This window comes from Protopterus annectens, chromosome 13.part0, assembly GCF_019279795.1.
Source record: "Protopterus annectens isolate FY-2018-M chromosome 13.part0, PAN1.0, whole genome shotgun sequence".
Taxonomy (NCBI): Eukaryota; Metazoa; Chordata; order Ceratodontiformes; family Protopteridae; genus Protopterus; species Protopterus annectens.
Window position 1 is genome coordinate 43,380,839 of NC_056747.1, and position 10,304 is coordinate 43,391,142.

Below are 10,304 nucleotides of genomic sequence, written 5' to 3' on the forward strand. Positions count from 1 at the left end.
TAGATCAACTGCTGATGCCATTTCAGTGGCATTTCACCTCACATTGGAACATCTTGAGAAGAACAACTATGCAAGGTTGTTGTTCATAGATTTCAGATCGGCATTCAATATGGTGTTTCCAATGCAACTTAAAGAAAAGCTAATGAACCTTGGCATAAATAAAGAGCTGTGCAACTGAATCCTCGATTTCGTGAGTGGAAGACCACAAATGTCCTGTGCTGGTAACAACCTTTCATGGAGTATTACAATCAATGCTGGAGCACCCAGGGCTGTGTGCCGAGCCCTCTACTGCTGACAATCCTTACCCATGACTGCTCTGTGAAAGCTAGCAACAACCACATCATCAAATTCGCAGATGACACCACAGTGCTGGGACTCATAAGTGGTGATGACGAGAGTGGGCATAGGAATGAGGTCAGCCTCCTGACTGAATGCTGCAATAACAACAATTTGGACCAAAATGTCAATAACACAAAATAAATCATTATTGACATCAGAAAAAGCTCTACCATGCACCTGCCCCATAGATTAATGGTGAAGATGTGGAGAGAGTCCAAACTACAAAGTTCCTGGGAATAGACATATCAGAGTACAAACACAGGCCAACTAATTAAAAAAATCTCACCAGTGTGTCTTCACTTCCTAAGAATGCTTATAAAAGCAAAGCTGTCTATGAATGCTCTAAGTACCTTCTGCAGAGGAGCCATTGAGAGCATTATCACCACCAACTGCACTGGGTGGTTCAGTAACAGCACAATGGCCAAAAGGAAGAAGCTGCAAAGAATAATAAGGACAGCAGAAATGATTGTGGCACTAGTCTTCCTACATTACAGGAGCTATTTGAAATGAGATGTAAAAATAGGTCCCGCAAAATACTTAGTGCACTTGTCATCCAGGGTATGGTTGGTTCCCTAAACTTCATCTGGTAGAAGGTTGCAGAGTATCTACTGCAGGACCTCCAGATTCATGAACAGTTTTTATCCAACTGCAATAAGACTGATTAATGCAGACATAAATCCAGATGTTATCAAAGCTACAGTAATTGTTACGCTCTCATTCCTTTCCTTTTCTCATACAGTAATTGTTACGCTCTCATTCCTTTCCTTTTTCATACAGTAATTGTTACGCTCTCATTCCTTTCCTTTTTCATACAGTAATTGTTACGCTCTCATTCCTTTCCTCATACAGTAATTGTTACGCTCTCATTCCTTTCCTTTTTTCATACAGTAATTGTTACACTCTCATTCCTTTCCTTTTTCATACAGTAATTGTTACGCTCTCATTCCTTTCCTTTTTCATACAGTAATTGTTATGCTCTCATTCCTTTCCTTTTTCATACAGTAATTGTTACGCTCTCATTCCTTTCCTCATACAGTAATTGTTACGCTCTCATTCCTTTCCTTTTTCATACAGTAATTGTTACGCTCTCATTCCTTTCCTTTTCTCATACAGTAATTGTTACGCTCTCATTCCTTTCCTTTTTCATACAGTAATTGTTACGCTCTCATTCCTTTCCTTTTTCATACAGTAATTGTTACGCTCTCATTCCTTTCCTTTTTCATACAGTAATTGTTACGCTCTCATTCCTTTCCTTTTTTCATACAGTAATTGTTACGCTCTCATTCCTTTCCTTTTTCATACAGTAATTGTTACGCTCTCATTCCTTTCCTTTTCTCATACAGTAATTGTTACGCTCTCATTCCTTTCCTTTTTCATACAGTAATTGTTACGCTCTCATTCCTTTCCTTTTTCATACAGTAATTGTTACGCTCTCATTCCTTTCCTTTTTCATACAGTAATTGTTACGCTCTCATTCCTTTCCTTTTTCATACAGTAATTGTTACGCTCTCATTCCTTTCCTTTCTCATACAGTAATTGTTATGCTCTCATTCCTTTCCTTTTTCATACAGTAATTGTTACGCTCTCATTCCTTTCCTTTTTCATACAGTAATTGTTATGCTCTCATTCCTTTCCTTTTTCATACAGTAATTGTTACGCTCTCATTCCTTTCCTTTTTCATACAGTAATTGTTACGCTCTCATTCCTTTCCTTTTTCATACAGTAATTGTTACGCTCTCATTCCTTTCCTTTTTCATACAGTAATTGTTACGCTCTCATTCCTTTCCTTTTCTCATACAGTAATTGTTATGCTCTCATTCCTTTCCTCATACAGTAATTGTTACGCTCTCATTCCTTTCCTTTTTCATACAGTAATTGTTATGCTCTCATTCCTTTCCTTTTTCATACAGTAATTGTTACGCTCTCATTTATTTCCTTTTTCATACAGTAATTTACGCTCTCATTCCTTTCCTCATACAGTAATTGTTACGCTCTCATTCCTTTCCTTTTTCATACAGTAATTGTTACGCTCTCATTCCTTTCCTTTTTCATACAGTAATTGTTACGCTCTCATTCCTTTCCTTTTTCATACAGTAATTGTTACGCTCTCATTCCTTTCCTTTTTCATACAGTAATTGTTATGCTCTCATTCCTTTCCTTTTTCATACAGTAATTGTTACGCTCTCATTCCTTTCCTTTTTCATACAGTAATTGTTACACTCTCATTCCTTTCCTTTTTCATACAGTAATTGTTACGCTCTCATTCCTTTCCTTTTTCATACAGTAATTGTTACGCTCTCATTCCTTTCCTTTTTTCATACAGTAATTGTTACGCTCATTCCTTTCCTTTTTCATACAGTAATTGTTACGCTCTCATTCCTTTCCTTTTTCATACAGTAATTGTTATGCTCTCATTCCTTTCCTTTTTCATACAGTAATTGTTATGCTCTCATTCCTTTCCTTTTTCATACAGTAATTGTTACGCTCTCATTCCTTTCCTTTTTCATACAGTAATTGTTACGCTCTCATTCCTTTCCTTTTTCATACAGTAATTGTTACGCTCTCATTCCTTTCCTTTTTCATACAGTAATTGTTATGCTCTCATTCCTTTCCTTTTTCATACAGTAATTGTTACGCTCTCATTCCTTTCCTTTTTTTCATACAGTAATTGTTACGCTCTCATTCCTTTCCTTTTCTCATACAGTAATTGTTACGCTCTCATTCCTTTCCTTTTTCATACAGTAATTGTTACGCTCTCATTCCTTTCCTTTTTCATACAGTAATTGTTACGCTCTCATTCCTTTCCTTTTTCATACAGTAATTGTTACGCTCTCATTCCTTTCCTTTTTCATACAGTAATTGTTACGCTCTCATTCCTTTCCTTTTTTCATACAGTAATTGTTACGCTCTCATTCCTTTCCTTTTTCATACAGTAATTGTTACGCTCTCATTCCTTTCCTTTTTTCATACAGTAATTGTTATGCTCTCATTCCTTTCCTTTTCATACAGTAATTGTTACGCTCTCATTCCTTTCCTTTTTCATACAGTAATTGTTACGCTCTCATTCCTTTCCTTTTTCATACAGTAATTGTTACGCTCTCATTCCTTTCCTTTTTCATACAGTAATTGTTACGCTCTCATTCCTTTCCTTTTTCATACAGTAATTGTTACGCTCTCATTCCTTTCCTTTTTCATACAGTAATTGTTACGCTCTCATTCCTTTCCTTTTTTCATACAGTAATTGTTACGCTCTCATTCCTTTCCTTTTTCATACAGTAATTTACGCTCTCATTCCTTTCCTCATACAGTAATTGTTACGCTCTCATTCCTTTCCTTTTCGCATACAGTAATTGTTGCGCTCTCATTCCTTTCCTTTCTCATTCAGTAATTGTTACGCTCTCATTCCTTTCCTTTTTCATACAGTAATTGTTACGCTCTCATTCCTTTCCTTTTTTCATACAGTAATTGTTACGCTCTCATTCCTTTCCTTTTTCATACAGTAATTGTTACGCTCTCATTCCTTTCCTTTTTCATACAGTAATTGTTACGCTCTCATTCCTTTCCTTTTTCATACAGTAATTGTTACGCTCTCATTCCTTTCCTTTTTCATACAGTAATTGTTACGCTCTCATTCCTTTCCTTTTTCATACAGTAATTGTTACGCTCTCATTCCTTTCCTTTTTCATACAGTAATTGTTACACTCTCATTCCTTTCCTTTTTCATACAGTAATTGTTACGCTCTCATTCCTTTCCTTTTTCATACAGTAATTTACGCTCTCATTCCTTTCCTCATACAGTAATTGTTACGCTCTCATTCCTTTCCTCATACAGTAATTGTTACGCTCTCATTCCCTTTCCTTTTTCATACAGTAATTGTTACGCTCTCATTCCTTTCCTTTTTCATACAGTAATTGTTACGCTCTCATTCCTTTCCTTTTTCATACAGTAATTGTTACGCTCTCATTCCTTTCCTTTTTCATACAGTAATTGTTACGCTCTCATTCCTTTCCTCATACAGTAATTGTTACACTCTCATTCCTTTCCTTTTTTCATACAGTAATTGTTACGCTCTCATTCCTTTCCTTTTTCATACAGTAATTGTTACGCTCTCATTCCTTTCCTTTTTCATACAGTAATTGTTACGCTCTCATTCCTTTCCTTTTTCATACAGTAATTGTTACGCTCTCATTCCTTTCCTTTTTCATACAGTAATTGTTACGCTCTCATTCCTTTCCTTTTTCATACAGTAATTGTTACGCTCTCATTCCTTTCCTTTTTCATACAGTAATTGTTACGCTCTCATTCCTTTCCTTTTTCATACAGTAATTGTTACGCTCTCATTCCTTTCCTTTTTCATACAGTAATTGTTACGCTCTCATTCCTTTCCTTTTTCATACAGTAATTGTTACGCTCTCATTCCTTTCCTTTTTCATACAGTAATTGTTACGCTCTCATTCCTTTCCTTTTTCATACAGTAATTGTTACGCTCTCATTCCTTTCCTTTTTCATACAGTAATTGTTACGCTCTCATTCCTTTCCTTTTTCATACAGTAATTGTTACGCTCTCATTCCTTTCCTTTTTCATACAGTAATTGTTACGCTCTCATTCCTTTCCTTTTTCATACAGTAATTGTTACGCTCTCATTCCTTTCCTTTTTCATACAGTAATTGTTACGCTCTCATTCCTTTCCTCATACAGTAATTGTTACGCTCTCATTCCTTTCCTTTTTCATACAGTAATTGTTACACTCTCATTCCTTTCCTTTTTTCATACAGTAATTGTTACGCACTCATTCCTTTCCTTTTTCATACAGTAATTGTTTCTCTCATTCCTTTCCTTTTTCATACAGTAATTGTTACGCTCTCATTCCTTTCCTTTCTCATACAGTAATTGTTACGCTCTCATTCCTTTCCTTTTTCATACAGTAATTGTTACGCTCTCATTCCTTTCCTTTTTCATACAGTAATTGTTACGCTCTCATTCCTTTCCTTTTTCATACAGTAATTGTTACGCTCTCATTCCTTTCCTTTTTCATACAGTAATTGTTACGCTCTCATTCCTTTCCTTTTTCATACAGTAATTGTTACGCTCTCATTCCTTTCCTTTTTCATACAGTAATTGTTACGCTCTCATTCCTTTCCTTTTTTCATACAGTAATTGTTACGCTCTCATTCCTTTCCTTTTTCATACAGTAATTGTTACGCTCTCATTCCTTTCCTTTTTTCATACAGTAATTGTTACGCTCTCATTCCTTTCCTTTTTCATACAGTAATTGTTACGCTCTCATTCCTTTCCTCATACAGTAATTGTTACGCTCTCATTCCTTTCCTTTTTCATACAGTAATTGTTACGCTCTCATTCCTTTCCTTTTTCATACAGTAATTGTTACGCTCTCATTCCTTTCCTTTTTCATACAGTAATTGTTACGCTCTCATTCCTTTCCTTTTTCATACAGTAATTGTTACGCTCTCATTCCTTTCCTTTTTCATACAGTAATTGTTACGCTCTCATTCCTTTCCTTTTTCATACAGTAATTGTTACGCTCTCATTCCTTTCCTTTTTCATACAGTAATTGTTACGCTCTCATTCCTTTCCTTTTTCATACAGTAATTGTTACGCTCTCATTCCTTTCCTTTTTCATACAGTAATTGTTACGCTCTCATTCCTTTCCTTTTTCATACAGTAATTGTTACGCTCTCATTCCTTTCCTTTTTCATACAGTAATTGTTACGCTCTCATTCCTTTCCTTTTTCATACAGTAATTGTTACGCTCTCATTCCTTTCCTTTTTCATACAGTAATTGTTACGCTCTCATTCCTTTCCTTTTTCATACAGTAATTGTTACGCTCTCATTCCTTTCCTTTTTCATACAGTAATTGTTACGCTCTCATTCCTTTCCTTTTTCATACAGTAATTGTTACGCTCTCATTCCTTTCCTTTTTCATACAGTAATTGTTACGCTCTCATTCCTTTCCTTTTTCATACAGTAATTGTTACGCTCTCATTCCTTTCCTTTTTCATACAGTAATTGTTACGCTCTCATTCCTTTCCTTTTCTCATACAGTAATTGTTACGCTCTCATTCCTTTCCTCATACAGTAATTGTTACGCTCTCATTCCTTTCCTTTTTCATACAGTAATTGTTACGCTCTCATTCCTTTCCTTTTTCATACAGTAATTGTTACGCTCTCATTCCTTTCCTTTTTCATACAGTAATTGTTACGCTCTCATTCCTTTCCTTTTTCATACAGTAATTGTTACGCTCTCATTCCTTTCCTTTTTCATACAGTAATTGTTACGCTCTCATTCCTTTCCTTTTTCATACAGTAATTGTTACGCTCTCATTCCTTTCCTTTTTCATACAGTAATTGTTACGCTCTCATTCCTTTCCTTTTTCATACAGTAATTGTTACGCTCTCATTCCTTTCCTTTTTCATACAGTAATTGTTACGCTCTCATTCCTTTCCTTTTTTCATACAGTAATTGTTACGCTCTCATTCCTTTCCTTTTTCATACAGTAATTGTTACGCTCTCATTCCTTTCCTTTTTCATACAGTAATTGTTTCTCTCACTCCTTTCCTTTTTCATACAGTAATTGTTACGCTCTCATTCCTTTCCTTTCTCATACAGTAATTGTTACGCTCTCATTCCTTTCCTTTTTCATACAGTAATTGTTACGCTCTCATTCCTTTCCTTTTTCATACAGTAATTGTTACGCTCTCATTCCTTTCCTTTTTCATACAGTAATTGTTACGCTCTCATTCCTTTCCTTTTTCATACAGTAATTGTTACGCTCTCATTCCTTTCCTTTTTCATACAGTAATTTACGCTCTCATTCCTTTCCTCATACAGTAATTGTTACGCTCTCATTCCTTTCCTCATACAGTAATTGTTACACTCTCATTCCTTTCCTTTTTCATACAGTAATTGTTACGCTCTCATTCCTTTCCTTTTTCATACAGTAATTGTTACGCTCTCATTCCTTTCCTTTTTCATACAGTAATTGTTACGCTCTCATTCCTTTCCTTTTTCATACAGTAATTGTTACGCTCTCATTCCTTTCCTTTTTCATACAGTAATTATTACGCTCTCATTCCTTTCCTTTTTCATACAGTAATTGTTACGCTCTCATTCCTTTCCTTTTTCATACAGTAATTGTTACGCTCTCATTCCTTTCCTTTTTCATACAGTAATTGTTACGCTCTCATTCCTTTCCTTTTTCATACAGTAATTGTTACGCTCTCATTCCTTTCCTTTTTCATACAGTAATTGTTACGCTCTCATTCCTTTCCCTTTTCATACAGTAATTGTTACGCTCTCATTCCTTTCCTTTTTCATACAGTAATTGTTACGCTCTCATTCCTTTCCTCATACAGTAATTGTTACGCTCTCATTCCTTTCCTCATACAGTAATTGTTACGCTCTCATTCCTTTCCTTTTTCATACAGTAATTATTACGCTCTCATTCCTTTCCTTTTTCATACAGTAATTGTTACGCTCTCATTCCTTTCCTTTTTCATACAGTAATTGTTACGCTCTCATTCCTTTCCTTTTTCATACAGTAATTGTTACGCTCTCATTCCTTTCCTTTTTTCATACAGTAATTGTTACGCTCTCATTCCTTTCCTTTTTCATACAGTAATTGTTACGCTCTCATTCCTTTCCTTTTTCATACAGTAATTGTTACGCTCTCATTCCTTTCCTTTTTCATACAGTAATTGTTACGCTCTCATTCCTTTCCTTTTTCATACAGTAATTGTTACGCTCTCATTCCTTTCCTTTTTTCATACAGTAATTGTTACGCTCTCATTCCTTTCCTTTTTCATACAGTAATTGTTACGCTCTCATTCCTTTCCTTTTTCATACAGTAATTGTTACGCTCTCATTCCTTTCCTTTTTCATACAGTAATTGTTACGCTCTCATTCCTTTCCTTTTTCATACAGTAATTGTTACGCTCTCATTCCTTTCCTTTTTCATACAGTAATTGTTACGCTCTCATTCCTTTCCTTTTTCATACAGTAATTGTTACGCTCTCATTCCTTTCCTTTTTCATACAGTAATTGTTACGCTCTCATTCCTTTCCTTTTTCATACAGTAATTGTTACGCTCTCATTCCTTTCCTTTTTCATACAGTAATTGTTACGCTCTCATTCCTTTCCTTTTTCATACAGTAATTGTTACGCTCTCATTCCTTTCCTTTTTCATACAGTAATTGTTACGCTCTCATTCCTTTCCTTTTTTCATACAGTAATTGTTACGCTCTCATTCCTTTCCCTTTTCATACAGTAATTGTTACGCTCTCATTCCTTTCCTTTTTCATACAGTAATTGTTACGCTCTCATTCCTTTCCTTTTCTCATACAGTAATTGTTACGCTCTCATTCCTTTCCTCATACAGTAATTGTTACGCTCTCATTCCTTTCCTTTTTCATACAGTAATTGTTACGCTCTCATTTATTTCCTTTTTCATACAGTAATTTACGCTCTCATTCCTTTCCTCATAGAGTAATTGTTACGCTCTCATTCCTTTCCTTTTTCATACAGTAATTGTTACGCACTCATTCCTTTCCTTTTTCATACAGTAATTGTTTCTCTCATTCCTTTCCTTTTTCATACAGTAATTGTTACGCTCTCATTCCTTTCCTTTCTCATACAGTAATTGTTACGCTCTCATTCCTTTCCTTTTTCATACAGTAATTGTTACGCTCTCATTCCTTTCCTTTTTCATACAGTAATTGTTACGCTCTCATTCCTTTCCTTTTTTCATACAGTAATTGTTACGCTCTCATTCCTTTCCTTTTTCATACAGTAATTGTTACGCTCTCATTCCTTTCCTTTTTCATACAGTAATTGTTACGCTCTCATTCCTTTCCTTTTTCATACAGTAATTGTTACGCTCTCATTCCTTTCCTTTTTCATACAGTAATTGTTACGCTCTCATTCCTTTCCTTTTTCATACAGTAATTGTTACGCTCTCATTCCTTTTCTTTTCTCATACAGTAATTGTTATGCTCTCATTCCTTTCCTTTTTTCATAAAGTAATAGTTACGCTCTCATTCCTTTCCTTTTTCATACAGTAATTTACGCTCTCATTCCTTTCCTCATACAGTAATTGTTACGCTCTCATTCCTTTCCTTTTTCATACAGTAATTGTTACGCTCTCATTCCTTTCCTTTTTCATACAGTAATTGTTACGCTCTCATACCTTTCCTTTTTTCATACAGTAATTGTTACGCTGTCATTCCTTTCCTTTTTCATACAGTAATTGTTACGCTCTCATTCCTTTCCTTTCTCTCATACAGTAATTGTTACGCTCTCATTCCTTTCCTCATACAGTAATTATTACGCTCTCATTCCTTTCCTTTTTCATACAGTAATTGTTACTCTCTCATTCCTTTCCTTTTTCATACAGTAATTGTTACGCTCTCATTTATTTCCTTTTTCATACAGTAATTGTTACGCTCTCATTCCTTTCCTTTTTTCATACAGTAATTGTTACGCTCTCATTCCTTTCCTTTTTCATACAGTAATTGTTACGCTCTCATTCCTTTCCTTTTTCATACAGTAATTGTTACGCTCTCATTCCTTTCCTTTTTCATACAGTAATTGTTACGCTCTCATTCCTTTCCTTTTTCATACAGTAATTGTTACGCTCTCATTCCTTTCCTTTTTCATACAGTAATTGTTACGCTCTCATTCCTTTCCTTTTTCATACAGTAATTGTTACGCTCTCATTCCTTTCCTTTTTCATACAGTAATTGTTACGCTCTCATTCCTTTCCTTTTTTTCATACAGTAATTGTTACGCTCTCATTCCTTTCCTTTTCTCATACAGTAATTGTTACGCTCTCATTCCTTTCCTTTTTTCATACAGTAATTGTTACGCTCTCATTCCTTTCCTTTTTTCATACAGTAATTGTTACGCTCTCATTCCTTTCCTTTTTCATACAGTAATTGTTACACTC

General features: G+C 35.0%; 1 long non-coding RNA gene across 1 annotated transcript; it reads right to left on the reverse strand.

Moving 5' to 3' along the window:
* Positions 1-1,860: 1,860 nt before the first annotated feature.
* LOC122817573 lies at positions 1,861-9,765 on the reverse strand. Its single transcript, XR_006367297.1, has 2 exons — positions 9,546-9,765; positions 1,861-2,159 (listed from the first exon to the last, which is right to left on the reverse strand). It is a non-coding gene; the product is annotated as an uncharacterized LOC122817573 (long non-coding RNA).
* Between the last annotated feature and the right edge of the window lie 539 nt (positions 9,766-10,304).